General features: G+C 46.8%; 1 pseudogene across 1 annotated transcript in view; it reads right to left on the bottom strand.

Moving 5' to 3' along the window:
- Positions 1-27,621, bottom strand: part of LOC146839514 (uncharacterized) — a 166,252-nt pseudogene that overhangs the window by 124,013 nt on the left and 14,618 nt on the right. Inside the window, exon 2 of the transcript XR_014981099.1 lies at positions 3,410-5,279. The product of XR_014981099.1 is annotated as an uncharacterized LOC146839514 (transcript). The remainder of the gene's footprint in view (positions 1-3,409; positions 5,280-27,621) is intronic.

Consider the following 27,621-nt stretch of genomic DNA (forward strand, 5'->3'; position numbering starts at 1 on the left):
TTCATAAGGTACATATAGTGTTAACCACTGACTTTTACTCTACATTGGGGGACTTCCCATTAATCCGAGACATCACTGCTATGAACTAGCAAGATAAAAATATGTCAAACGAGACTACATGTATATTTTTCACATTCACTGTCAGACCTTGAAAGGCAGATATCATGGAGCTGGTAGCAGACTTGTGTCGCCTTGTGTGGTAGCAAAGTTATTGTTTGGATGAATTGAACATTCATGAGTTCTCCGAAAGATAATGACATGCTGCATATCGGTCAAACACAGACAGGATAACATGCTGGGAGTTTACAACAGTTGTGAGTCTAGTTATCTATTTGGGAAAATAATATTTTCAGTGATAACCATATAATCATTTAAACAATGTTTAGGTAATATATGTATTTGTATTTTTGTGATTGAAGATTGTTCTAATGAAATATATGTGCTTTAGGATATAGGACAATGCAGTTTCCTAAATTAAATAAGCATTTTGAGAACAGATGTTCAAGCTTACTAGTCTTTAAGACATGTAGCTATACAGAGATTTGGTCGCTCAGGAAAGGCAGGATAATCCACTGGTGTTAAAAATGTTTTGTACAGCTGGAAATTGAGAACAGAATTCCAGGAGAACACTGCCTAGCCGAAGCATCCAAAGGATTGCTGTCTGAAACGCAAAAGCATGGTCAATTAGACCTGATAGACCTATCAGAAAGAGATAGGGATTCTCAGGCCAGGCATTTAACACAATAAAGTTACCACATCATAACATCTGATATGTCAGTGAAGGAGGTCTGCTTATCCTTATTCCATTTTAAATAGTCAAATTAATGGATGCTCCCACACAGGTTTCCCATCAATAAAGTGTGGTGTCCACAATGGTCGATCCAAGTGTGTTCATCATTCTGTAAGACTTAGATGAAGACTATAGGTAGCTTAAGATACTTGCCAAAACAGACGGAGCCACAACATTTAACCGAGTGTGTCAATTTGACTAATTGTGAATGGGCATTGTGATCTGTAACATTTTAATACAGACACATTATTAGTGAATCCTAATGCCCTTCGTTCTGCAGCTTCTGTGTCTCATAATGATGGCGACAAACAGATAGGATCCCAGGTAGAAGGGGGACACTACAACGCCACAGTCGGAACCAAACAGATAGGATCCCAGGTAGAAGGTGGACACTATGCCGCAGTGATGTCTCTTTAAGCAGCAAGTGTATGGAGACACAATGGCTTTACTTAAGTCCTTTTGCAGCCCATGAGAGCTGCACACTACTTTTACACATCATCTGATTCAACAGCACAGCCTCAGAGGGTGGCACACTGCTTTTACACAATATTTGATGGACAGCACAGCCTTGGAGTATGGCACACTGGTTTTACACAACACCAGACACAATGTTGCAAACTTCCAACCAAGGTCTCTAGAGAAGAATCTCCACTTTCAACAGTTTTACAAATTTGGAGAAACTGTTCGAATAAGGCTCTTTAATGAAACAACAGGAATCCTTGAAGGATAAATTGGTGGAAGAGGTTATCACAGAAGGACTGAAGCAGACGAAGAAGAGGCCAAGAATCATAGAGACAACCTCCTGATCCCTAATGCATGAGTAAGAGAAGAAAGCACGGCCGTGGTTCTCATGTGTAATCCATCAGCAAATTGTATTAAACGGATTATAAAAATAAATTGGAGAATTTTGGAGGTTGGTGAGAAGAAACTATGAATGTTCCCCTCTGTTTGAACAGAGGTCAGAACCTCAGGAACCCTCACAACAATGACCGACATACCTGGGGCCGTTGGTGTACGTACATCAGACCGTACGCCCTACTTATGGTAGGCATTCTGACCTACTTGTTTCTCTTCAGGATTACTATGAAAAGACTGGCTGTCTCAAACAGAAAAAATCTAGGAAAAATTACATAGACTCCCTTGTTGAAAGCTCTCAGTGTATCAAGTACATTATTTATTGGTTTTACAAAAAGCAAACTCTCACTTTAGGAGTAAAACCAAAAAGTCTGTTAGACAACCGTGTGAAAAATGGCAGCCACTCAGCAAACTTTAGGTGGTCTTAGAGAAGCTCCTGTTGCTCCTCTGAAGACACAGGGATAGCCAGGTTGGTGGAGATCGCTAAATATGGTGGACGGTAGTCCAACGGGGTAGTGGAAGTTGTTACGCCTGTTCCTCTGGCAGACCGTGGACCCCCTGTCAAACTATAAATGAGGGGGACAGTCTTCAAATGTAACCCAAAATAGAAAAGTCACTAAAGAAAGACGGGCTGGATTCAGGGTGTGGTGGACAGGGCACTCTATCATACCAGCCAAACCAACGGACCACCCACCAGCCCTGTTTAGAGTTGGACAGATTGTCAGCCTTTCATCGGAAATCCCATCGGGTCTGTCGATGGAAAACTTCTTCTGAAGAAGAAAGGGCTCTTGAAGAAAACCCATTAGATAAAGCAGCGCTATATAAGAACCTAAAAAAACAAAGACAATTTTGTATTTGACAAATTCAGGTTTAAATACATGTGGTATTTTTATGGATTATTAACAAGAGGAGTGCCAGGATACAGACATATCTTAGCTTTCCTAAATAAATCAGGTATTGATTGGGTAAAAATGACTGAATTAATTTCCCAAAACAGGAGGCAATCCCAGATCTCAGTATTACTGGTAGCACTTCTCTCTTCATTAACACAGAAGGAGAGTACCATCTCAAGCAAAGAACCGCTTCTCACTCTGAGAGAAGGCACACTGGCGAGAATAGTACCCTCTGATACCACCTACGCCAAACTACCAGCTGAAAGCAGTCATGCTTTTGAGATTTGACCCCTCTATCGCCAAATAAACTAGGCTTCTTGCTGACATCACAAATTATCTTTATAGTTTAGGAAATAAATCACATTTAAGATCTCTTTCTATACACTCAGCAGTCAAATACCATGAATTCAAAAAAATGTGTTGTTTTATTACATATCAAAAAACATACATTTCGCATTAATATGTAAAATCTAGTCATCATTGTGTACATTTCATAGCCTCATGATTGTTCTTGCTGTATCATAATTTAGTTCATGTTAATGTTAAAGTAAATTGAGTTTGATCCTGGTACACACCTCTGTAGTGAGGTTTTAAAAGGCTCTTGGATGTCCATACATGGGGGGTGTTTAGATATGTATCATTAATACAGATCTATAAATTATTGGGTTTCAATTTTATTAAGCCACTACTGGCCGTACAACCCACCTGTTCCTAAATATAAATTGTCCAGTTTAGAACTTGTTGCTGTTAACGTGAAATTAAAGTGATTTTGACTCTGGAGCAAACCCCTGCAGTGTGTTATGTATAAGGATGGGTGTGCTGAAGAGCAGTCTTGTTGCTGTTCCTCACTGGCTGGGTGGAGATGGGTTTTTCCCCTGTGTGTGTTCGCTGGTGGCTCCGGAGGGTTGATAACCGACTGAAGCTCTTAACACATTCAGTGCAATGGTATGGTTTTTCCCCTGTATGTGTTCGCTGGTGGCTCCGGAGGGTTGATAACTGACTGAATTTCTTCACACATTCAGTGCAATGGTATGGTTTTTCCCCAGTGTGTGTTCGATTGTGTTTTTGTAGGTCTGATGACCCACTAAAGCCCTTTACACATTCACTGCACTGGAATGGCTTTTCCCCTGTGTGTGTTCGCTGATGACTCCTGAGATTTGAGGAATCACTAAAACTACATCCACATTCACTGCAATGGTATGGTTTTTCCCCAGTATGTGTTCGCTGATGTGTTTGGAGATGTGATAACAGACTAAAGCTCTTCCCACATTCACTCCACTTAAATGGTTTTTCCCCTGTGTGTGTTCGCTGATGAGTCCGGAGAGTTGAGGAATCACTAAAACTAGTTCTAAATTCATTGCAATGGTATGGTTTTTCCTGTGTGTGTGTTCGCTGATGTCTTTGGAGATTTGATAACTGACTGAATGTCTTCACACATTCATTGCAATGGTGTGGTTTTTCTCCCGTGTGTGTTCGCTGATGTCTTTGGAGATTTGATAACTGACTGAATGTCTTCACACATTCAGTGCAATGGTATGGTTGTTCCCCAGTGTGTATTCGCTGATGTCTTTGGAGTTGTGTTAATTGAATGAAGCTCATCACACATTCACTGCAATGGTACGGTTTTTCTCCTGTGTGTGTTCGCTGATGTCTTTGGAGTTGTGTTAACTGACTGAAGCTCTTCACACATTCAGTGCAATGGTACGGTTTTTCCCCTGTGTGTGTTCGCTGATGTGTTTGGAGTTGTGATAACCGACTGAAGCTCTTCACACATTCAGTGCAATGGTGTGGTTTTTCCCCTGTATGTGTTCTCTGATGATCTTTTAGGAGTCCTAACTGACTAATGTTTTTCACACATTCATTGCAATTGCACGTTGCTTCTCCTGTGTGTGTTTGCTGGTCTTTCTTTAGTAGTGATGACAAACTAAAGCTCTTGCTGCATGTGTTTGATTCTTCTTTCTTGGTTAGTGTCTCTGGATCGGGTTTATATTTGTCTGCATCCCATGACTGCGTTTCCTGAAGCGCTAACATGGTTGATAAATCACTTGTGTTATTCTCACCTTCCCGGTATGTGTGTGGTATTTTGGATGGTTGATTTCAGATTTCACAATGAAATACAAGACTCACCAACTACATATATTATTAATTTGGCAAGTAAAGCTTTTTTGTAGGTGGTTATGTCTTTAGATTACATAATGGTTTTGTGTGTTTACGGGTATAGATTAGTCTTCCTTCTGGTCGCTGCAAATTGGCACAGTCTGTTGTAGATCAAAGACCCGCTCTTTCCTTTACCCTTCAGTTGTTTGGCTCCACTCCCTTGTGTTTTTCTCTTGCTCATGTGGTTTGGCCAGAAAGAGTCTATAATACACCTAGCAAGCTGAATGGTGGTCTGCCATCATTACAGGAAGCAGAGCAATGCTGTATCCACCTCGAACACATGATCAAAGCTGGTGGTGAAGGCCTGTTTATACAGGAGGTGGTTTGTCAGTGTTGGTGCCTTAATTTTCTAGAGGTCATTCTTTATCCTGTTGCGTGGAGGTGCACAGCTCAGACTCTTACATCCACTGAACTGCTCTGGACTGCTTCTTCCAGGATCTATCAGTTTATGGTCAGGGTCCTCAGTCTCGGACTGTGCAGATCTTTTCCTGAATATTGGAGCTCATTTTCTCGAACCGTTTTGTTTCAGATTCGCACGATTACTGTCATTATTCACGATCATTTGTGCATTCAAGGCTGGTTTCCTATTGGATGTAAAGAGATTTAAAATCACTAAATGGAAATGTAAGAGAATGTGAATATACAACATTTAACTAGTTGTAAAAGACATCTCTTCTTTACCATTTTTGAAAGTTACCAAGAGATATTTCACCAAACACAGATATTTAACTAAATCTTCTATTGAGCATGTCACTCTTACTTACTTCAGAAAAGGAGATGATTTTCCAGTGTTCACAGAGTAACTTAGTACAGAAAGAGTACACACGGAGCGCCCTCTTGCTAAAGGTTCAGCTATGGGAAGATGCACATGGCCAAGATTTTATTTAAACAAGAAGGGATTGTGGAAAAAGAGATGGATCAGGATGTGCTGCTGTCACTTCAGTTTCAGGAAGTGTATAACAACAGTAACCCTTTCAAGAACCATATGACAAAGAAAACTCTTCAGGAAGTATATAATAAAGGTAATGCTCAAGGAAGTATATAAGAAATGAAGCTCCATTCACACTCTTCTTGACAATACTTTCCTGTTCACACTGGAGCAGCTGAAGTTCCAACTCCTGTCTTTACTTTTCGGTTTGTTAAGTAATCTTTGCCACTTTCCTGGGGTTGGTTCAAGCATTTATGCGAAGATTGCAGCATTGATTATTGAAATTCCATCACAACCTGTAATATACCTGCGATATCTCTGCTGCTAATACGTGTCAGCTTTTTTTCTTTTTTACCTTATCATGGCATCTGACTTAATGGTTTCCGTTTGGTGCCGGCATGCTACTCTGTGGGTGGATGGAGCATTGGCAGAGTGGGACAAGATGTCCATTGCAGGTGCGTGCAGCATTTACACCTTTGGGCATTTCTTGAAATCAGCTTCACCTTATTCCATGTTCATCGCCTTCCATACTCCCTTATGTCTGTGTACTCGCTCAACAGGGTTCATTTACAGCTAAAGCAGAGGAGTGACTCGATGCACACAGCAGACATCAGGTAATGATCCGATAGACAAACGGCCATGGTTGGCAGTATCAGGATCACAAGCGTCATTAAAGTAGCTCGCCCGGGACATACAAACGGAGGAAGTGCACAGGTAGCTACTGATGAGGTACAAACAGAGGAGGCGAACATGTAGGTACATGCCCCTTTTTGGGTCTGTTTCAGACCTTTAAAGGGCTGGGTATTGGTGTGCACTATATCTTACTCCTACGGCTGATAAAGGCACTTGCTGCATGGGTGTTACCACTTTGACCCTTTACAAGAGGAGAGCAGAGCCTTAGAATGCACAACACCTGGAGACCTCCTGCCTTGAGGGGAAGGTGAGGGTCCGAGTGTCAGACAATATCAGCAAGGGACATAAATGGATCCTATGAAACACAGCGGCAGAGAGGCAAAATCGTCAGCCCAGATGGAGAAGAGCTGGGTCCTCCGCTGTTTCCAGATCAGTAAGAGATATTGAACCTTTCTAAGGTTAGGAGGCATAGAATTCCATTGGGTCGGAGCTAAGACATGGAAGGAGCCACCTTCCGTTCTGGCTCTGCTGTGACGAGGGATGTGGGCCATGTTTAGATTGGCGGAGCGTAGTGTTCTGGAGGGCATGTAATACTGCATTCAGGCAGCTAGGCTGGGTTCTCCTTGCTTGCATAGGATTCTGTGGGAGATGGATAGAGCTTTGAATTTTGAAAGCTTTCAATTAGTTCAAAAGTTGGGAAGCAGAGCTAAATCGGTTCAAAACAGATTTCTTGGAGCCCAAATAGAGATATTTGCAACGGTCGAGGAGCAAAATAACAAGGGATTGTACAATCAGTTGGCGGGATTGCCAGGAAAAGTGTCTTAATATTGGTTTGAGGGTCCTTAGGATACCAAAACAGTGACCTGCTAGATTCTTGACTTCGGTTGCAAAGGATGAAGAGCTATCCATCCATACCCCAAGGTTTTCTACCACCACTTTATGTTCAACGGGTACATAGTATTTCTGGCCATCATTGATCACTCCAAAGATGGGTATGCCTGCCCAACAGGAGTTAAGTTTTAAACAGTTGTTGTGCATTCATGCCGCCACTGCTGACAGTTTTTAGATTTGAAACAACCGCTGGTCAACTCTGCTGACAGGGAAATAATTAGCTGAGCATACAACACTGGTGAGATTCCAAAGGATTTAACTACCTTTACCAGAGGTCTGATGTGAATATTAAAAAGGGTAGGACTGTGCTCCAAACCCTGGGAGATGCCAGGAGCCAATCCTCTTTGTGATGAGACGAAAGGAGGGGTATAACTTGCAAGGACCACTCCTTTAAAAAGGAGGTAAACCAGGCCAGACCATTGCCCTGTACCCTCAGGTCAGTGAGGCGAGTTAATATTATTTCATGCGAGACAGTGTCAAAGGCCGCACTTAAATCTAGGAGTATCAGAGCCTGGGATTTGCCAGCATTTGCAGTACTGCAAAGGGATTTGGTAACTGTTAAAAGAGCAGTTTCGGTGCTGTATGATCTAAATCCATTTTGGGAACAATCTAATATTTTATATTGTTCTAATATTTTGGTTTTGTTTACATGTTTCTCCCCCTCCTTGGACAGAAACAACTGAAGAGAAATAGGTTGATAGTTTTCTGGCTGAGTGGCATTTAGCGAAGGCTTTTTTAGAAGACGCATCACCTTGGCGTGTTTCCATGATAGATACTTCTTCAGTGCTCAGCAAGAGTTTGGCTAATTCTAGAAATATGGGTGTGACGCTCTCTTGAAATTTTTAAATATAATCAGGTTTAAATGGGTCATCCGGAGATCCAGATTTCACTTGACGCATTAAAGTGGAAATAGAATCTGCGTCAAGTAGAGCCACTTGGTCCAAGCGAGCCCATTGCGAGCGGCAGGTCCCTGTGTCAAGAGAGACAGGTTTGACTGTTTTCTCACCCCTGTTAAAGTCAAGATAAAGATCATTGACCAAGCTTGTTGCAGTGGCTGTTAGTAGCTTCCGCTAATCCAGGACTGGAGGTGGGTTTAATCAGGTTGTTCACAATAGAGAAGATTTCCATGCTTTGGTGGAAGTCTTAACCCGTTCTATATTGTAGTCTAATAGAGGCACACTCCTTTCGATAAACCTTGAAAAGCCAGATGGGTCCAGTTTATGCCACTACTTTCTCATTGTGGGGTTACCGGTAATGTTTTTTTCAACGCTAGGTGTATCAATGTTCATAGGCACCAAATAATGGTTTGAGCAGGTCACTGGATTAAGGGGGAGCAGTTTGAAGGGTGGCCAGGTTGGAAAAAACAGGGTCCAGCAGATGGCCGGCCTCATAGCTGAATGTTTTACTAACTGAGCTAATTGGAAAGTGGCCAGGTCATTAGTAAAGTCCTGGATTTCTTTATTGTTGATTAGATCAAGATGAAGATTCAAGTCTCCAATTATGCTCAAGTTGGACAATTGAAGTGAGTGCAAGGTAGAGCACTCTATTAGAGATTCCCTGGGGACGCATCGGAGCAGGGCCAGGGCAGTGAGTACCTAGGCTCCACCGCACGCCGCATCACAGTTCCCACGCCCGGAGGCGCTTAAAGGCAGCAGTGAGGTCCCGCTGTGTATCGGAGCAGAGCCATGGCACTGACTACAGACCCAAGGCTCCTCCACACGATGCATCACTCTTTCCGTGCCCAGAGATGCTTAAAGGCAGCAGCGAGGTCCCGCTGTGGGGGCCGCATCGGAGCAGAGCCAGGGCATGGACTTCAGCCCCCAGGCTCCACCGCACAAAGCATCACTCTTACGGCACCCAGAGATGCTTAAAGGCAGCAGTGTGGTACCTCTGCATGGGACTCGCCCAGGCCAAGGGCAGACCCATCCATGCCTGTCGCAGCCCAGAGGAGGCCGGGCTGGGCCCCCCCTCTAACTTCTACACTCCCCCGTTACAGGCCAACCATGGGCAAGAAAAAGCTGAGAGCAACAGAGGAGGTAACGGTTACCTCTTTAGATATCTTTCTGGCCAAGGCAACATCGGCATTAGAAAAATAAAACACACTTGCAGAAAAGAGACTTTGGTTAGGGGTCAGGGACAGGGCAGTCATCTAATCTAGTTGTTTCTCCAACTAAGGGGGGTGTAACAAAACTATATGGGGTTTCTCTTCCAGAATTTCCGGCAGTCTCTGCACCAACCACCGAACTTTCACAGCCTGCCTCTAAATTTAGTTGGAAACCAACTGATGCTACCTCCGTAAATGGTCAATGAAAAAGAGGTTATGCGATCCTGCCCTCCAAGTGTCCTGCCAAGAAGATCAGAAAGGTCGCTATGCCAGCGAGTTCCACATGTATGAATGGCCAGCAACATTCAGAGACAACATTTCCCTCATATTGGTGTGATCTTCTTGATAACTTTAAACAACTTTTGCAACTGATCTATTCCCGTTTAGATTCTATAGATCGCACTTAAGGTCATCCCCTCTGATGTCTGTATAATCGTGGAAGTCATAATTTGTGAAAACATGATCCTTGGTCATGAGTTAGCTAAATCGCCCTCTACTTCTATTGGTCATCCTTGTGTTGAAAATCCGATGTCCCCCAGCACGGATCCTATAGGTCCAGACCATGTAGATTTGGGCCCACCGCAGGTGACCATATAAGATTCTATGGGGGGCGTGGCTTGCAGCCAAAGGAAATGGCCGCGAGCTCCGAGACCGGTGGCGCTTACACCCAGCAAATCTTGTATTGCACCCGGTGACTGTGGGGGGAAACCGGCGGAACAAAGTGCTGTAGTTGTCCTGTATCATCCGGTGCAGGAACGTCAATTGTGGGGGCTGCTGATGGGTTGTGGCAGCCGAAGACAGAGTTGCGGCCTGTGTCCTGCGGGGAAGCCAGGGACTACAGATAATTATCGCTCGAGGCGGACCCGATCGAGGGCCCCCTACGCCGGCAACTGCGGAGGACAAACAGCAAGGCTCCGGGAGTGGAAAGATGGGGCGCGCCTCTGCGCAACACTAGATTCCTGGTGAGAGGCCTCCATAAAGGACCCAGACGCAGCAGAGGCACTTAAGCTGATCCGGACATTACAAAGAGGCGAAGAGGAACGCCGGGCGCCATTTTGGCGCTGAACAGTCCGTGCCCGGATACACCATCACCGGGCGATTCACACATCATCAGCAACAGCATAAGCATCTGGTGAGAGCCCCGGGATCGGGAGGCGCGCTCGGGCTGGGGGGCCCCACCTCTATAATTGAAACTGCCCTGACGGATGCTGCAGCGGCCTGTCTCCTTGGGCTGGGCAGCGGACTGCACATCCACAGGGACTGGGAGAAGTGACGTGCGGGCTCTGCTCTCGGGCCTTGGAAGTCGGGATCTGGGACTAAGACCCGGAGACACAGGCTGCGCAAGGGTCTGGGCCATTACCGTCGGGACCTCGACAACAGCAGCAGACGCGGTGAACACACGCAGTCCTAGTGCTAGGCACAGACACTGAGTGTCCTTTGCGGGTCCCGCGGGGAGCACAGACACTGAGTGTCCTTTGCGGGTCCCGCGGGGATCGGAGACAGGAGCTAGATCGACGACTCAAAACTGCGCCAGGAGGGGGGGGCATAAGGAAAACCGGAAGGCCGAGCGTGGACGGACTTCACGTGGTCAGGCAACGGGGATTATTGTATCCCTCCCCCGCAAAAGGTCCTGCGTGGGGTCCGTGGAGATTGCGGCAGCATGGGCGGACATGGCCCGCGTGTGTCCCAGACCAACAGATTGGACAAATATGCCTTCACTAAAGAGCCGCCGCACCAAAAAGACTCAAGACACCGGGAAAGACGGCGGACTCACTGCCTGACAAGCAAAAAGAGATCACACTGCAGGACATAATGGCCACTCTACAACAGGTTCAAATGTCCATCGGCACAATTTCCAACGACGTAACACTCCTGTGGGCAGATTTCGCAAAAATGAACACCAGAATCACTCACGTTGAAGTTGCGACGGCAGGACTCTCAGCAGACACAGTAGTCTTGCAAAAGCAGGTGAAACAGTTTGAACACAGGACACAGCAGATGGCTGCCAAGCTCGAAGACCAAGAAGGGCGATCGCGACGCAACAACATCTGCCTGGTTGGGGTGCCGGAAAGTATCAGGGGGCCTGCACTGGACCTCTTTGTGGAGGACCAGGTAAAAAACCAACTTCAACCACGGGGACTGTCCAGTTTCTTCTCTGTGGAACGAGCTCACAGAGTGCCTGGGAGTAGGCCCAAACCAGGGGCGCCCCCCCCCCGGCCTATAGTGGCCCGCATCTTCAATTATCGCGACAGAGATACGATTCTGCAAACGGCGCGTGTGGCCCCCCCCCCCCCCCCCCCCCCCCCCCGCTGCGAGTGGAGAATACCACTCACTCAATATCACTGTACCCCGATTACACTGCGGCAGTTACCAACCAACGTAGAAATTTTCTCGAAATTAAAAAAGAACTGCGTAATCGTGAATTGAAATATGCTATGCTTTTTCCCGCTAAACTTAAGGTCGAGGCGGAAGGGAAGAGCTGGTTTTTCTCAATCCCAGAGGAGGCACAGAACTGGTTGGAGGCCGGCGCCAGGCCCAGGAAGACAGGAGCGAAGGAGACAAAATCACATTCCGACAACAGAAGGACTGGCCTCAGCTCAACGGACTGAACCGGAGCCGAACACACGACAGAATGAAGAGGCGGACTCTGGTTAGACTGATAACCTGATTTAATTGAGCGCATCTCCAGATCGCTGACCTTGGAAATAATAAATGGTCCTAAATGGGCCCTCAACATAATCTGGAGATGTGGCATGGTTTCTGGTCGATACACGCCCCACTACAGCCACAGACCGATGTCAGTGTATGGGACATGCGCCAGATGGTCGCTGAGAGACTCCAACTCCCGGCGCAAGTATATAGTTATGGGACAGAAGCGCTCTGCTGAGTTGGAGTGGCGGGTAGTTCTAAATCCTCTATACAGGGAGGCAGGGAGGGGGAGGGGGAACAGGGGTGTTTCAGGGGGTTTCTGTTTTTGTTTAATTGCAACGGTACAGCATATCAATCCATAATGCACACATATATGACGAGACCAGCGCTACAGTACGGTATGGGCACAGACTCACGTAGAAGGCGACATAAATGCAGGCAGTAACACCGGAGTCGGGCCCTGACACAGGGGACCCGCTACAACAAATGACACCCCCCTCCCCTTTACAATAATTTCCTGGAATGTGAATGAGCTGGGGGGACAAGATAAAAAGAGGTTTGGTACTTCAATATTTAAAACGTAAAGGACCGGCAGTAGCCCTCATACAAGAAACACACCTGGAAGGCTCCGCATATAAAGCATTGGATAGGTGGGGCTATAAGATGACAGTGCATTCAGAATTCACTTCTGGGTCACGGGGAGTCGGAATTTTAGTCAATACACGCTTCCCCCTAATAATTCAAAAGGTCCTGGACAGATGATCAGGGACGTTTCGCAGCCCTAACCTGCCAGTGGGAAGGGTGCACGTACAATCTGGTATCAATTTATATCCCCCTGCACTACACCGCGCAGCTGTGCTGGCCTTGGGCGTATTTCTACTGTCGCTCCCGGAGGGAGAACTCATATTGGGGGGAGACTTCAACACCACAATGGACGCATCCATGGATAGACACCCTCCCAGGGATCCTGATAGACAGGGCTTCAAACTGTCAGAATTTATGGAGGCGACCGGTCTTCTAGACATATAGCGGGCCAGACACCCGGGGAGGAGGGTGAACACGTTTCTCTCGGGGGTGCATGGCAGTCTCTCCAGAATCGACTACATACTAACACTGGCAAACGGAGTTCGGCAGGTGGGGTAAGTTACACATCTCCCGAGGGGCATATCCGACCACTCGCCGGTATTCCTCACATACTTCTCGTGTTACCCGGGAAGAAGGCGCATATTCCCACTACACCCTGGCTACCTCAAACAACCCAAAATTAGAAAGGACTTACTCAAAACTACAAAACAATATTTCATTGAAAACGCACACACGGTGTCGTCGCCATCGACACTGTGGGAGGCGTACAAAATGATAAGGGGACAAGCCATATCCCTGATCGCTAACCATAAGCGAGGAAAAAGACAGCATATTGACACCCTGGAACTAGAAGTACTCAGGGCCGAGGCAGACCATGCATCAGAAGCAGATGTCTTGGCAACCCTTAGGCTGAAATTGGCGCAGCAAGAATACAGGGCATATGCATGGGAAGAGATAAAGGCCAGACACTCACACACTCAGAATGTCATATATGAAGTAGGAGATAAGGCGGGAAAGCTACTGGCCTGGCTGGATAGGAAAAGAAAAGCGGGCAGATGGGTGGCGGAGATCCGGACACAAACTGGTGAGCTTACGTCGGGCCCACAAGAAATAGTTGAGACGATAGCAGCACATTTCCAGAAAGTGTACACACCCAATACATCGGATACGGTGGAGAATAATATAGAATTCCTCAAAGATATGGAAGCAGAGCTCACCAGTGAGGAACTCCAACGAGCGGTCGGAGCTCTGCACTCCAGGAAGGCCTTAGGGCCTAACGGGCTGCCAGTAGAGCTCTACAAAATTGCGGTAACACAACTCATACCACACATGATCTGTATGTTCACACATAGTTTACAAGAGGGGGAACTGCCAAGAGATCAGTGCCTAGCTACAATCGTTGCTATTCACAAACCGGATAAACCCCCTGAGGAATGTGAATCATATAGACCGATCTCACATATAAATGCGGAAGCAATGATTCTAGCAAAAACATTGGCTACGCGACTCCAGGCACACCTACCGAAATTAATCCACCCAGACCAATCGGGGTTTATGCCAAACCGTAACACCGCACTCAACCTACGTAGGGTAAATGGCATGATGGCACGTCGAGACACAATAGCAGAAAATGCGGTGATCCTCTCACTGGATGCACGTATGGCGTTTGACCTGGTGGAGTGGCCCTTTCTTTTTGCTGTGCTTAGACGCTTTGGTTTTGGCCCAAAATTTTGCGCGGGGTGGAACTCTTATACACAAAGCCACTGGCCCAAGTGGTGGTAAATGGCCGTATCTCAACGGAATTTCCACTGAGGAGGGGGACGAGACAAGGGTGCCCTCCGTCACCATTATTATTTGCCCTGGTACTGGAACCTCTGGCGTCCTGGATCCGCCAGGATATGGTTATACGGGACCTGCAGTGGACAATGGGATGGGAGGACCGCATTTCTTTATATGCGGACAATATCCTGCTTTTTTTGGCTATCCCTGCACGCTCAATTAACAGCCTGCTAGATATCTGCGCGGCGTATGGGCGCGCTTCAGGGTACACAATAAATTGGACGAAATCCCTCCTTTACGTGTTACATGGTCCAGTGCCAAAACTCCCATGTCATTGCACGATCCAGATTGCGACTGAAGGATTCAAGTATCTAGGTATATATATCACACATACTCAAGAACGCTTCATGACAGAAAATCTTTCAAAACCGCTTCAAAAACTCCAAAGTGACGTCAAACACTGGCGCTCCCTACTGCTGACACTACTGGGCCGAGCGGCCCTTTTTAAAATGATGGCGCTCCCTCGATTTATCTATGCCCTCCAAAACACACCATACATGATCACACCCACATATTTCACAGCTATAAATGCGGAAGTGAACAAACTCTTGTGGGATGGGAAGACGAGCCGGATAGCCATACAAAAGCTTATGAGGGGGTGGTACGATGGAGGGATTACCCTCTTCAATGTCAAACAATACTACTGGGCGACACAGCTTATAGTTTTAAACCAATGGCTCCATGTACCACAGGACAGATGGTGGGAGAGGTAGCGACTCCAGTAGGGGCTTTGCCTTATTGATAATTTTATAGTGAACGTGGGAATGTTGCAAAAAGAAATGTGAATTTATACAAGTGTGTAATAAGTGCCAATAACGTGCAGTGATACTGCAAATATAAACATGTACCGTTTCTTTTGTTGCAAAATAAAAATAATTAAAAAAAAAAAAAGATTCTATGGATAAGGGGCAATCACATGACTTATTAAGACCAGAGGTTAAGGGAAATCCCCCGTCTACTCGGGCCCATAGCAGACCAAATCAGCAATTCATTAACTTCCCTCCTGCAGCTTGTCACTATGTTAAAATTTTAGTCGACGTGCCTTTACTACGTCCCAATCTTAGAAAATCTTCCCTTCAGCTGATGGCCAAGGCTCGACACTGGATGACTTAAAACTCTAATAAATGTAATTTTATCCAAAATCATTTGATAATGTCCAGAAGAACGCAGTAAATTGGGTCTGATGTAAAAACAACCAATAATGACTGGTTATTGTAAACTTTGATAATGAATGGCTAGTGAGAGACCTATTAGGGAGTTTACCGGTTGCCCCTTCACTCCATTCTCAGATTTATGCAGTCTTGTTGGGCTTTTTTCATAGGTCCGTACCAGTACGTAGTTCCACCGTACTCACTCAGGGCCTTTCTTTACTGAGAAAAGGTCATAAGCCTGCGCAGGTGGCTTTTGATGCCCTTGTCCTATCAAATAGGTACTCATTGTTGGAAGATATGGAGGCATGTGATTGACTGATCTCTCCACTAATTAATTTGCCTTCTCAGTCTGTTCTTTATAACGATTATCAAACGGTTTCTGGTTTGGTACCCGTGGAGAGGGTTCAGTTGGTCGTTTTAGGTTCACTTCAGCAGTATTACATCCTTACCAATTGACTCTACATCATCCTTCTCACCAGTACCGACAGCGATTTGGTCGCAGGAGTCCCTAAGTGATATAAAGTTTCTCTCTAGGAATATAGCGGATTATGAAAACAAAATGGATAATCAAAAATGGCATAAAGTGTTTACAAATTCTGAAATTATCTGCTTTCAGGAAAATTGGGCAGAGCAGTCTGTCTAGGTCATGGGTACTCACAAACTTTCTCTCGGGGGCCAAATGTACAGTGTGGTTTGTGGCTGAGGGCCGCACCGGTGGGGGCGGGGCCAGAGGGGGAGGGGCAGGGCTAAAGCAAAAAACAATTGTGACCATGAGGTTGAACACAGGTCCCTGCAGCAGACGCCTTCATCCACTGAGCCACCAGACCCGGCATACAAACATCTCTCTCTCCCTCTCCACCTCCTTCCCCTCTCCCTCCCCATCCCCCACTCTCCCCCTCTCCCTCCCTCTCTCCCCCCTCTCTCCCCCTCCCTCTACCTCTCCCTCCCTCCTTCTCCCTCCCTCTCTCCCCCGTCTCTCTCTCCCTGTCTCTCTCCCTAGTCTCCCACCCTCCGTCGCCCTCCTCCCTCTGTGTCCCTCCTCCCTCTGTGTCCCTCCTCCCTCTGTGTCCCTCCTCCCTCTGTCTCCCTCCTTCCTCTCTGTCTCCCTCCTTCCTCTCTGTCTCCCTCTCTGTCTCCCCCTCTGTCGCTCTCCCTCTGTCGCCCTCCTCCCTCTGTCTCCCTCTGTCCCTCCGTCTCTCTCCCTCCGTCTCCCTCCCTCCGTCTCCCTCCCTCCGTCTCCCTCCCTCCGTCTCCCACCCTCCGTCTCCCTCCCTCCGTCTCCCTTCCTCCGTCTCCCTCCCTGTCTCTCTCCCTCCCTCTGTTTCCCTCCCTCTCCCTCCCTCCCTCCGTCTCCGTCTCCCTCCCTCTCCCTCCGTCTCCCTCCCTCTGTCTCCCTCTCTCTCCCTCTGTCTCCCTCCCTGTCTCCCTCCCTCGCCCTCTCTCTCTCTCCCTCTGACTCTCTCCCTCGGTCACCCGCTCCCTCCCTCTCTGTCTCCCTCCGTCTCCCTTTCTCCCTCCGTCTCCCTCCGTCTCCCTCCCTTCCTCCGTCTCCCTACCTCTTCGCCCGTCTCTCTCCGTCTCTCTCCCTCCGTCTCCCTCCATCCCTCCGTCTCCCTCCATCCCTCCGTCTCCCTCCCTCCCTCCGTCTCCCTCCCTCCCTCCGTCTCCCTCCCTGTCTCCCTCCGTCTCTCTCCCTCCCTGTCTCCCTCCCTCCCTCTGTCTCCCTCCCTCCGTCTCCCTCCCTCCGTCTCCCTCCCTCCGTCAACCTCCCTCCGTCAACCTCCCTCCGTCAACCTCCCTCTGTCTCCCTCCCTCCGTCTCCCTCCCTCTGTCTCCCTCCCTGCCGCCCTCCCTCTCCCTCTGTCTCCCTCCCTCTTCCTCCGTCTTTCTCCGTCTCTCTCCGTCTCTCTCCCTCCCTCCCTCCGTCTCCCTCCCTCCGTCTCCCTCCCTCCCTCCGTCTCCCTCCCTCCCTCCGTCTCACTCCCTCCCTCCGTCTCACTCCGTCTCTCTCCCTCCGTCTCCCTCCCTCCGTCTCCCTCCAGCTCCCTCCCTCCCTCTGTCTCCCCCTCCGTCTCTCTCTCTGTCTCCCTCCCTCTATCTCACCCTGCCTCTCTCCCTCCCTCTGTCTCCCTCCCTCTCCCACTGTCTCTCTCCCTCTGTCTCTCTCCCTGTCTCTCTCCCTCTGTCTCTCTCCCTCTGTCTCTCTCCCTCTGTCTCCCTCCCTCTGTCTCTCCCTTCCTCTGTCTCCCTCCCTCTCCCACTGTCTCTCTCCCTCTGTCTCTCTCCCTCTGTCTCTCTCCCTCTGTCTCCCTCTCCCTCCCTCCCTCCGTCACCCTCTGTCTCCCTCCCTGTCTCCCTCCCTCTCCCTCCATCTACCTCCCTCTCCCTCTGTCTCGCTCTGTCTCCCTCCGTCTCTCTCTGTCTCTCTCCGTCTCCCTCCCTCCCTCTGTCTCCCTCTCTCCCTGTCTCCCTCCCTCTCCCTCGCTCTCCCTCCATCTCCCTCCGTCTCCCTCCGTCTCTCTCCGTCTCCCTCCCTCCCTCTGTCTCCCTCCCCCCTCTGTCTCCCCCCCTCTCCCTCTGTCTCCCCCCCTCCATCTCTCCCGGTCTCTCGGTCGTCTCTCTCCCTCCCTCCCTCTGTCTCCCTCCCTCTGTCTCTCTCCCTCCCTCACCCTCCCTCTGTCACCCTCCGTCTCCCGCCCTCCGTCTCCCTCCCTCTGTCTCCCTCTCTGCCTCTCTCCGTCTCCCTTCCTCTCCCTCCCTCTGTCTCCCCCAGACTGCGCCTCTCTGTCTCCCTCTGTCAACTTCTGTCTCCCTCTCTCTCCCTCTGTCTCCCTCTCCCTCCCTCCGTCACCCTCTGTCATCTCACCCGTGTGTCTGTCAGCCCTCAGCCCGGGCGGAGACAACTTCCCAGCGCGCACACACAGCCCCACTGAGACAGCTTCCCACCGCGCACACACAGGGTGGGAAGCTGTCTCAGTACTTCACAGGTCTTTAAAAGACCATTTACATGTTAATAAAGCTTTGTTGTATTTCACCTCTTAGGCCCCTGCATCTACACTTTGGCAATCACTGGAATACCCTGGCCCCCACAGAGCAGTCTCAGAGTCCGGGCTGCTGCACCCGGCAGTGTTTGCTAACACTATTTAATTTTTTTTTTTTTTAAAACAAAGGTAGGATGTCTGCAAGGTCCGCGGGCTGCCAAGGAAGGCTTGCCGGGCCGCTGGCGGCCCGCGGGCTGTACTATGAGTAGGTAGAGTAGGTAAATGGCTACAGCTCCTCTGTTACGCCAGCAGTTCTATCAGCAGCAGGTAGATCTCAGGGGGCTTACGCAGAATTATAGCAAACACGATCACCCTAGGTAAGGTGAACGTTATCAATAACTCGCCCCATTTTCATGTTATCTTGGCTGAAGATTCTGGGAAAATTGATTTGTTACGGATTAATTTTTATAAAATACTAATTTTAAGAATCCTACACAGGTGACTGCTGAGTTGGCGCGAATATTGGAATCTCTGTTAACATACCACACACGTTTTATTTGAGCTGGGGATTTTCATGTGTACTGTAGCCCCAATTCGGACCAACGTATTTGTGGGGTAACTGACACTAATGATTCGTTGCTAGTCCATTTTATGCATCATAACTACGGAAACATTTCAAACAGTTTTTCATTAACTTGGGACCTAGTTATAATAAACCCGTGTCACCCCATGACTGATCAACCCCTCCCCACCTTTCAACGTACAGGAGTTACCTCGACATCTGATTTTACAATTATTCAGACGAATTTTAAGAGATATGTTAAGTCCTCCATAGCTGAGTTGACAGAGTTCAGTGATCCTGCGTTCCTTCTTTTTTTGTTCAGTTTGGTCTCTTTCTGCTAAGTCAAGCTCTATATTTGCCCCAAAACCGATTCGGAGTAGGAAAAATGGATCTACTCTTAAATGGGAGAAAATTAACCCTATTTCCTTCCTCCCAAAGGTTGTAAAGGAGGTGTTACCTGACATTGAATCCTGCTTAGACACCAACACTGATAGTCATCAAGTAGTAATAGCATTTAGTAAAATTTTAACATCTCTAAAATCTAATCTTTTACATCCAGCTACAAGAAACACTCCATCGACGATAAGGGGGTTTGAGACAAATTGCTCAAAGGCCTCCAAAGATCTTCGCACTGCTCCTAAAACAAGTCCCAGAAACAAAGATTTGATAAGGAAGCTACGAGCGGACTATAAGACAGCTAGGGCGGTGAGAAAAAAAGGGAGTTACGGGATGAAGCATGGGTATATTTGTGTGAGGCTTCGAGGAGTAAAGATTGCAAGGCATTTTGGAGGGTGGTAAATGCCCCTTTTCTGCAGGATCAGGGCGGCCTCTCTCTTAATATTCATATAGATCAATCGACCTGGCTGTCTCACTTCCAGACCTTTTTCTATGTAGAGATGGATAGGGCTACGAAAAACCCTTAGGGCTTGATGACTGCCCATCTGGGGATGGAATTCTCATTAGAGGAAATTGAGCTTGCACTCTCTCAATCTCCTGCCCTAAGGGCAGCAGGGTCGGATGGGGATCCTCTGGATATTTTCTTTATACATAAAAATGTATGGGCTACACTCTTGACCCAAGTTTTTAATACTGTTTCCAAAGTGGGACCCCCGGTATCTTGGAAAACAATCCGTGATTATCCCCAAATATACGAAGGGGGATCCGGCAAATTACAGCCCAATTTCCCTGCTGGATAGCGCTGCCAAACTAATGGGGAGATCGCTCCTAAACAGACTGGAGGAGTGGGCATTTGTTAATGTTTTAGCTGAGACACAAAACGGGTTTAGAAAGGGGAGGGGTACGATCGACCATGGACAAAATTCACCCTTACTTGCAGCACAATATTTTTGTGTAAAAAAGGGCCAGTTTTATATGGCTTTTGTGGACTTGTCCGCGGCCTTCTACTGTGTAAATCACTCAAAACTGTGGGTTCTTTTGGAATCGATGGGCGTGGATAACTACATAATTCTTTTATTAGGGAGACATATAGAGAGGCAGGGGCAGTAGACAGGTTTGGTAAACAGGGGGAATGTTCGGAAATATTTAAAATTGAAAAGGGGGTGTGACAGGGGTGTGTCCTTGCCCTCTTTCTTTTTTCCTTGTACACCAATAAATGTAATGAAGTTTTGACCGCGCAGTACAAAGATGTTCCATCAGCAGATGGAACATCGCTGCCTGCTCTCTTCTATGCAGATGATGTGGTTTTGATGGCCAGGACACCCCTGGCCCTACAGCGCTTGATTGGCTCTTATTCAACTTTAAAGGCTGAACTAGGTCTGCTTGTTAACAAATCAAAAACCTTTGTTATGATAGCGGGACTGGGAAGGAAAAAGTCTTTTTCATTCCATCTAGATGGGTGTTCTCTGGAGCGGGTAGAGTCCTTTATTAAGTCGAGCCTAAGCCAGTGTGCAGGTGCTGCTCTGCAGAGATCCGTGGTAGTTCCGTACGGTTCGGAGAGAAGCTTCTCTCACTCCCCCACCCTTATTTTTGATTGGCTTGTGTCTTTGCCCTTCGTAAATACTGGCATCTGATTCATTATGAGGCTTATTAGTCCCTCCTTAGTATGGGCATGTCACCATTTGTATCCTCCTATGGCTACTAGCATCTTTACTTGTTTGTTACGTGGTGTGTGCTCTATTTTCTGTAATGAGTTTTCCTACTGCAGGCACAACGACGTGCCCACCTGGGACAATGGCGCCGCCGATTTTCCAAGTGCCGCACTTTAATTTTATTTGCAGCTTCAAAGCTGCATCTGCTCCCCCTCTAGCCCCACCTACATCTTCATCAGCGGAAAAAGCCTCTTTCGGCCATAGTGATCAGCTGCTGAGCTGGGCTCCGACCGGCCCGCCTCCCCTACTCCCCTGCAACAGCTGACCAGCAGCCCATGTGGCTGCCAGGAACCCGATGCATGCAAGTATTGATTTTGTTAAATTTTAAATATCAGCTTACTTACTTGCATAGACTCGCAAATGGTACACTTATGCCGTCTACACTGCGTGTACACGTTAGTTCTCTGAAATGCATCCTACTGCTGAAAGTGTTACTATGGAACAGAGGAATATGACATAAGATTTTTTCTTCACTAAAACGCTTCCAAGTTGGACATAAAAGCCCAATTAGAAAGCTACAGTTTTCAATAAAGATTGTTGAAAACAATGGGCAAGAGCTCTCCTGCAACCAACCTTGTTAATCTCCCCACACCTCTGAAGCTATTTTGGCCAATCAGCAAAGAAATAGTTGTCCTGCAACCAGCAATCATGGTACTCATTCCACATTTGCAGGTCATGCTGGGAACACAAAGGTAATGGCTGCCTCCTATTGCTCCAACACATAACTGCAACATCTCTGGACCCCGGGGCTTGCGGATTCCGGGGAACAGGTCGCTCTGCAGCCTGGCCTCCGTCCCTCCTGTGCTGTTCCGAAGAGCAGTCACCATGATCAATAGCTGCAAAAAAAACAGCACCAGCAGCAGAACTTCCAGGACATCTTACCTGCTGAGGATTTCAAAGCAGTCAAGAAAGACGAGTAATGCCTTGACCTGAACAGCCAGAAAAGTCTGAAGGAGGGTCAGTGAGTCTGTCGATGGACGGGGGCACGAGGGCAAGCCATGCAGACATGACTTCAGCCTGGACTGAAAATCCTCTGCATTAGACGGTGTCTGTCTGCAGCTGCTGCACATTCCTGCCCGCAGTGCACACATCGCACCTCTGAATACCAACCAGCCACACCCGGATCCGATGTCAGCAGCCGGGGTGGGGGGGGGGCGCTTAAATGTTTTCTGTAAAACCACACAAAAAACATGCCCTTCTGAAAACATTTAACAATATAGTTGCTTAAATAATATGGAGTCTGCAGTGCCTTTCCCAGTAAGTCCAAGAGCTGATCCATTAATGTAACGATAAACTTTTTCTGCTTCTTAACCTTGAAAAAATGCCCCACCCTCCATATTGAGTGCGGGAAACTGACAACAGCACATCTGTGTTACATGACATCTATATTAAAGCCACCTGACCGGTTGTTTTCAAAAGCCTGTTTTATTAACACCACCGCCACCACCACCAATAATACCACCACCGATACCAATACCACCACTTTAGCGCCTCTCGCTAACTAGTAATAGCAGGGACACTGTACGAGGCCGGAGCTGCAGTTGAGACCATCCCTCCCTCCCTCCTCCCTCCATGCCTGCCATTAAGCACAGCCCGCCCTGCACCAGAAGGCGAAGCCAGGGCCCTACGACAGCTGGAGTGTTTTTTGTTAGGCCAAAGACAGCAATGAAAACACGCAATACCACACTGCACACTCAAAGCACGGGGAAGGTAGGAAATAGCACCCCCCCCCCTTTTCCTCCTGAACCACGACAGAGTAATCGCAGAGCGAAAAGTGTTGGACCGCTTTGATAGTGTTTATTGCTCGGATCATATGTAACTCTTACTTCACACTTTGTGTCTGTGTAATTTACAACACTTACGCATCTTCTTCACTGCACTATTTGTCACTACTTTGAAGACGTCGCAGGCCGATTTCATCCTCAGATACTTGCAATCTAACAAGCGGTCAAAAAGGCCCTTTATTGCAATGCAATAGGTCTCGCATTTGCTAGAGGTTAAGCTATTAGTATTGTAAATGACAATGCCTTTTATTTAGGTTTTAAAACCCAAAACATAAATAAAAGGCATTGTCATTTACAGTGCCAATAGCTCAAACTCGGGTGAATGCAAAACCTTTTGCATTGCAAATGCTTGTGTATCTAGTCCTCTTCTTCGATTCCAAACTTAGCTGGTCTGCTATGGTAGAAAACAGAATTAATTTGTAGCAAAGAAGCATAGCTGCTCTGTGGAAATGTGCCTCTAAACTGGGTAAAAAATCAATTAGAGAAATGGTAGAAGTTTATTTGGCAAAATCCATAGCCCCTTATGGAGCAGAAATATGGGGCACAGCTGAAGTGGGTGCTCGGCAGAAAGTGGAGGATAAGTTTGTTAAAAAGCTGCTTTCAGTTACTCTGGCCTGCTCGAATCTGATTGCCCACAAAGAACTCGACCTCCCTTTTATTACTGACTCAATCAAACTGGCCCGCTCCTCTTATGGTTGCGTATCTGGAAACTCGGTCATGTTGACTCAAGCTGTAATAAAAGATATAATCAACCTTGACTGAGCCATTAGTATTCCTTGGCTAGCATATGTCAAGAAGTCTTTGACAGATTTGGGCCTAGCTTTTCTGTACACATCACCCTCTAAATGCTTATCTTTCTCCAAAAAAACTGAGTTAAGAGAGGCTTTTGTTAATAAATGTGAGTTAGAAAGATGGCAATGTAATCAAAGTAAAGTCACAGTTATACTCTACCAGACACTGCCTAGGGTGCCCAGAGGACATGATTCATATCTCTCCTTTGTCTCTAACAACATGCATCGATATCTTTTAACAAGGATGAGATTGAATTGTTTCCCCTGATGGTAGGATACCCAGCTTAAGAACATTCACCAAATAATGTATTGCAATGTCTTCGTGATGGCTTGTCTACTCAAACAATGTCTCATATTTTATTCTTCTGTTGTTTTTATAAAATGGAAAGAAAAAAAATTCATTCTCCCAACGTTAACAAAACTGAATCTATTTTCTAACTCTACATCCCTTTCAGTAATTAATTCCCTGGAAACCCCTTTCATCTGTTTTATGACTGCAAATTTGTTATACTCAGTCATTCGGACTAGGAAAAGTTAATTAGAGAGGGGGGTTGTTTTATATTTTATCATTTTCATTAGCCTGTCGTTAATTGCCAAATTACTGATAGTGAATTGTTGTAAGGCCTTCTTACCAGTGGTTGCAATCTAGCTCTCGCTGTGCAGCACCCTGCAACTAATATGGGCCTGCGTGAAGGAGGCTACCCTGAAAATAGGGGGAATACACCTGATTAGGACACACAATGAGAAGGGAAACACTCACACCACAAGCAAGAAACAGGAACCGTCCATGCTCAAGGCACAAACACAAACAGCCAGGGTAGTAGATATCTCAATTAGGGAGGGGGAATGTTAGATTCGGATTAATTTATAGAAAGGGCCCGCTCTTTGGAGTCCAGCACACCAGAGAACTGTTGCCTGCACTAGCTAAATAACCATAAAACACTTGTTACGGTTCCAGAGTGACCCTTTATCAAATCAACATAACACAGTTGTCCTCTGTTCATCCCTAACACTTACCATGATAGAAACACCAGACATGGAACAAGCCATAAACACACCAGGAAGATTGCAACAGAAAAATCTCATGTGGTCCCAGGATCTAATACCTAAAGAAAAAAGTCAGATGCACACACTCAAACACAAATAAATGCACAGCTGAGACCATGCACTCCGGCGAAGGACGATGCCAGAGCAACCGGTCAGTTGCACTCATCAGATAAAGCTGAAACAATGCATAGCAGTAAGCGTTACCCTAGATAACACACACAACACACCTGGACCACCTCAGAATGTGACATCCAGTTTGTATTTATGGTCCCGTCTATAAGAGTGGGATAAAGTATCGAAAACCAATATTTATGACCCACTGTACCAGAATTTCCTGCCCAAAGGGGGACAAGCTTCACTTTATTGCACCCAGCGTACAGAATAAAGCATGCCATGTACCTAATGCAAAGTGAATTCCAGCACAAAGCGGTAGGAGATGTGGCAGCTATTCCTGGCCATTATTGTTTAATTAAACTTAAACTGTTCCTGATTGCCAAGCCTCGCTGTTCTCCTTTTTGATAATCAGAACCTGCTTCAACACAGCAATGGTTACAACATTCCACATTATCTGCAGTTACGGAACATCTATCTTTCCTTTCTGATGACATGGGTTTACAAGGTTTCTTCATGGGTCCTAGGTCATGTAGATTCATATACGCCACTTACAATGAACTGTGGAAAACTTCTCAGCAGGACGCTGCAGAACGCTTAAAACAAATTGACAGAATTAATTTGGAAAATGTATTGGCTGTTGTGGGCAATGGCATGACTGCATTGTCAAATCACAGATATTCTTTGAAAAATATTGTATCTTATGCATTCTTTGTTACACTTAATAACAAGTGTCTCTTACAGCATGGGCAAAGTCAACTGAGAACGATCATGCAATTGAGTGGAAATTGCAGGTTTTAAAATCAAACCGTGGGCCTTAGAAATATCTAAACGCAGCAGAATTACATATCTATCTAGTTCTACCCTTATTTTGTGAGCATAGGGATATATTTGCGATCTCTGGCATTGGTCTAAGCCCCCATACCTGGTGTATGTAGGAAGGTGGTCTGCATGTTGAGTGTAGGGTTGCATGTCGGGCACTGCTGTCATTCCAGAACAGTCCTCTCTGCCGGAATTCTCCTCTCTGCATCCAAGGCGATGGAACAACATTTATAGGATAAAACTATTGTGCTGGAGATGCCAACATGTTATGGCTAAATATTACGCGCTGTTGCTAAACGAGCAAAGAAAACAGTTTACCAAGTTATGTATTCTAGACGACCTCGTACAAAATGTGTAGATGAAATCCCACGAAGAGTCCCCAAATAAAATACATGGGAACTCGTTGACAGGAGGCCAGTCAACCAGCCCTTGGAGAGTGATTGGGGACCCGGGCCACAACAGTTGCCAATTAGCTGCAGGCCAGCAACATCCAGGCAAAATCCACCAAGTGATAATCCCCTTCCTAGAGCACAACAAGCCCCAGGCCACCACAAGTCAGCAGATAATCCAGTTGCAGGCCCCCGCCCCAATAGTTCTTCTTGTTAATGTCCCAACGTCGAACCAGTGTAGTATGTTTCCAATCCCCAAAGCGTCTTTAACTCCTAAAGGCACAGCCCCGATGGTTATACCCACAATGACCTATGAAGATGAGATCAGCTCAAAAGGCCACCTTTGAAATGCACGGGCCCCCTCTAAATGTTGTCATGTCTGACATCCTACCCTGGGAGGCTTGATCAGTATCTTTAGTGGGGCCACAACCCTGCCACTTGGAATGCAGGTGCCAATTCCACCCCCTCTTAACCAACACAGGAAGGCCCCTCAGAGTGAGAGGTCTACAGTATGCCTTGAGCCCCTAGTTTATAGCTGTCTTATCAGAAAATGTACAGATGTAGCCATGACCCCAGCAGCCAGCTGCGAATTGGAGACAGGTGGATAGGCACACAGAGCCATGAGTACTGACATTTCCACTTTCCCAAAGTGGTATTTCCACCGTCATAATGTCGAATTCACTTGCACCACCCGAGCAGGTTCGCCACTACAAACTCATCGATATCAAACACTATACTGACACTCTTCTGCATGCAGGAAATTCAGCTCAATAGCCTTTCCACAGATCCCTCCAGCCAATCCAATACGAGGAGCAGGCCCTACTGTACCAAACACACTACTCGGTGCCATTCACTACCAGTGTATGTAGCGTACACACGCACATGCCCTACCTCTTCCCGGCACCACACCCTGTCCCCAGGGAGTACTCAGATATAGCAAGAGACATGCAGAAGCTTGGCAAGCGTCTTCTTAAATGCCAAGTCTAATAACAGTAACCTGCACACACAGCCCCGTCATGGCAAATCTGTGGCACATTTGAAGAACTACCTCCGTGGGTGGCATAACCAGTTCTGCTGGCCCACGCAGGAGGTGCCCTAGGTATATGTCTTACCTCTAGACAAAGTACTTACAGCTAACTCAATTTAGCCAATCATGTATACACTAATCACCAGTATGTATATGACAAGCACATCACGTTGGTACTGAATGGCAGTGTAAAAAGTGATCAAAGTCCTTAGGCTATTACATAGATCAGCAGAAAACCAGTAGGGACAAAAGCAAAAAAAAAAAAAGGAAAGCACCCTAGAAAGGGCCACTTCCAACAGAATTTATTAGGATTGGTATGTTTGATACAAAGGTAACACAGATCTGTGCAGTATGTGCATAAACACATTTATAAAGGTGGACGGTTGGAACCTGGGACCTCTTAACTATCTCACTAGAGATGAGATTGGTAACCCGAAAATACATTGATCCCTCCCTTTGGTTCATTTACACCGTTTGGTGATTGGGATTAAATCCCAGATCCAAAGCTATAAAGTTGGTTCCAG

Source organism: Triturus cristatus, chromosome 4_1, assembly GCF_964204655.1.
Source record: "Triturus cristatus chromosome 4_1, aTriCri1.1, whole genome shotgun sequence".
Taxonomy (NCBI): Eukaryota; Metazoa; Chordata; class Amphibia; order Caudata; family Salamandridae; genus Triturus; species Triturus cristatus.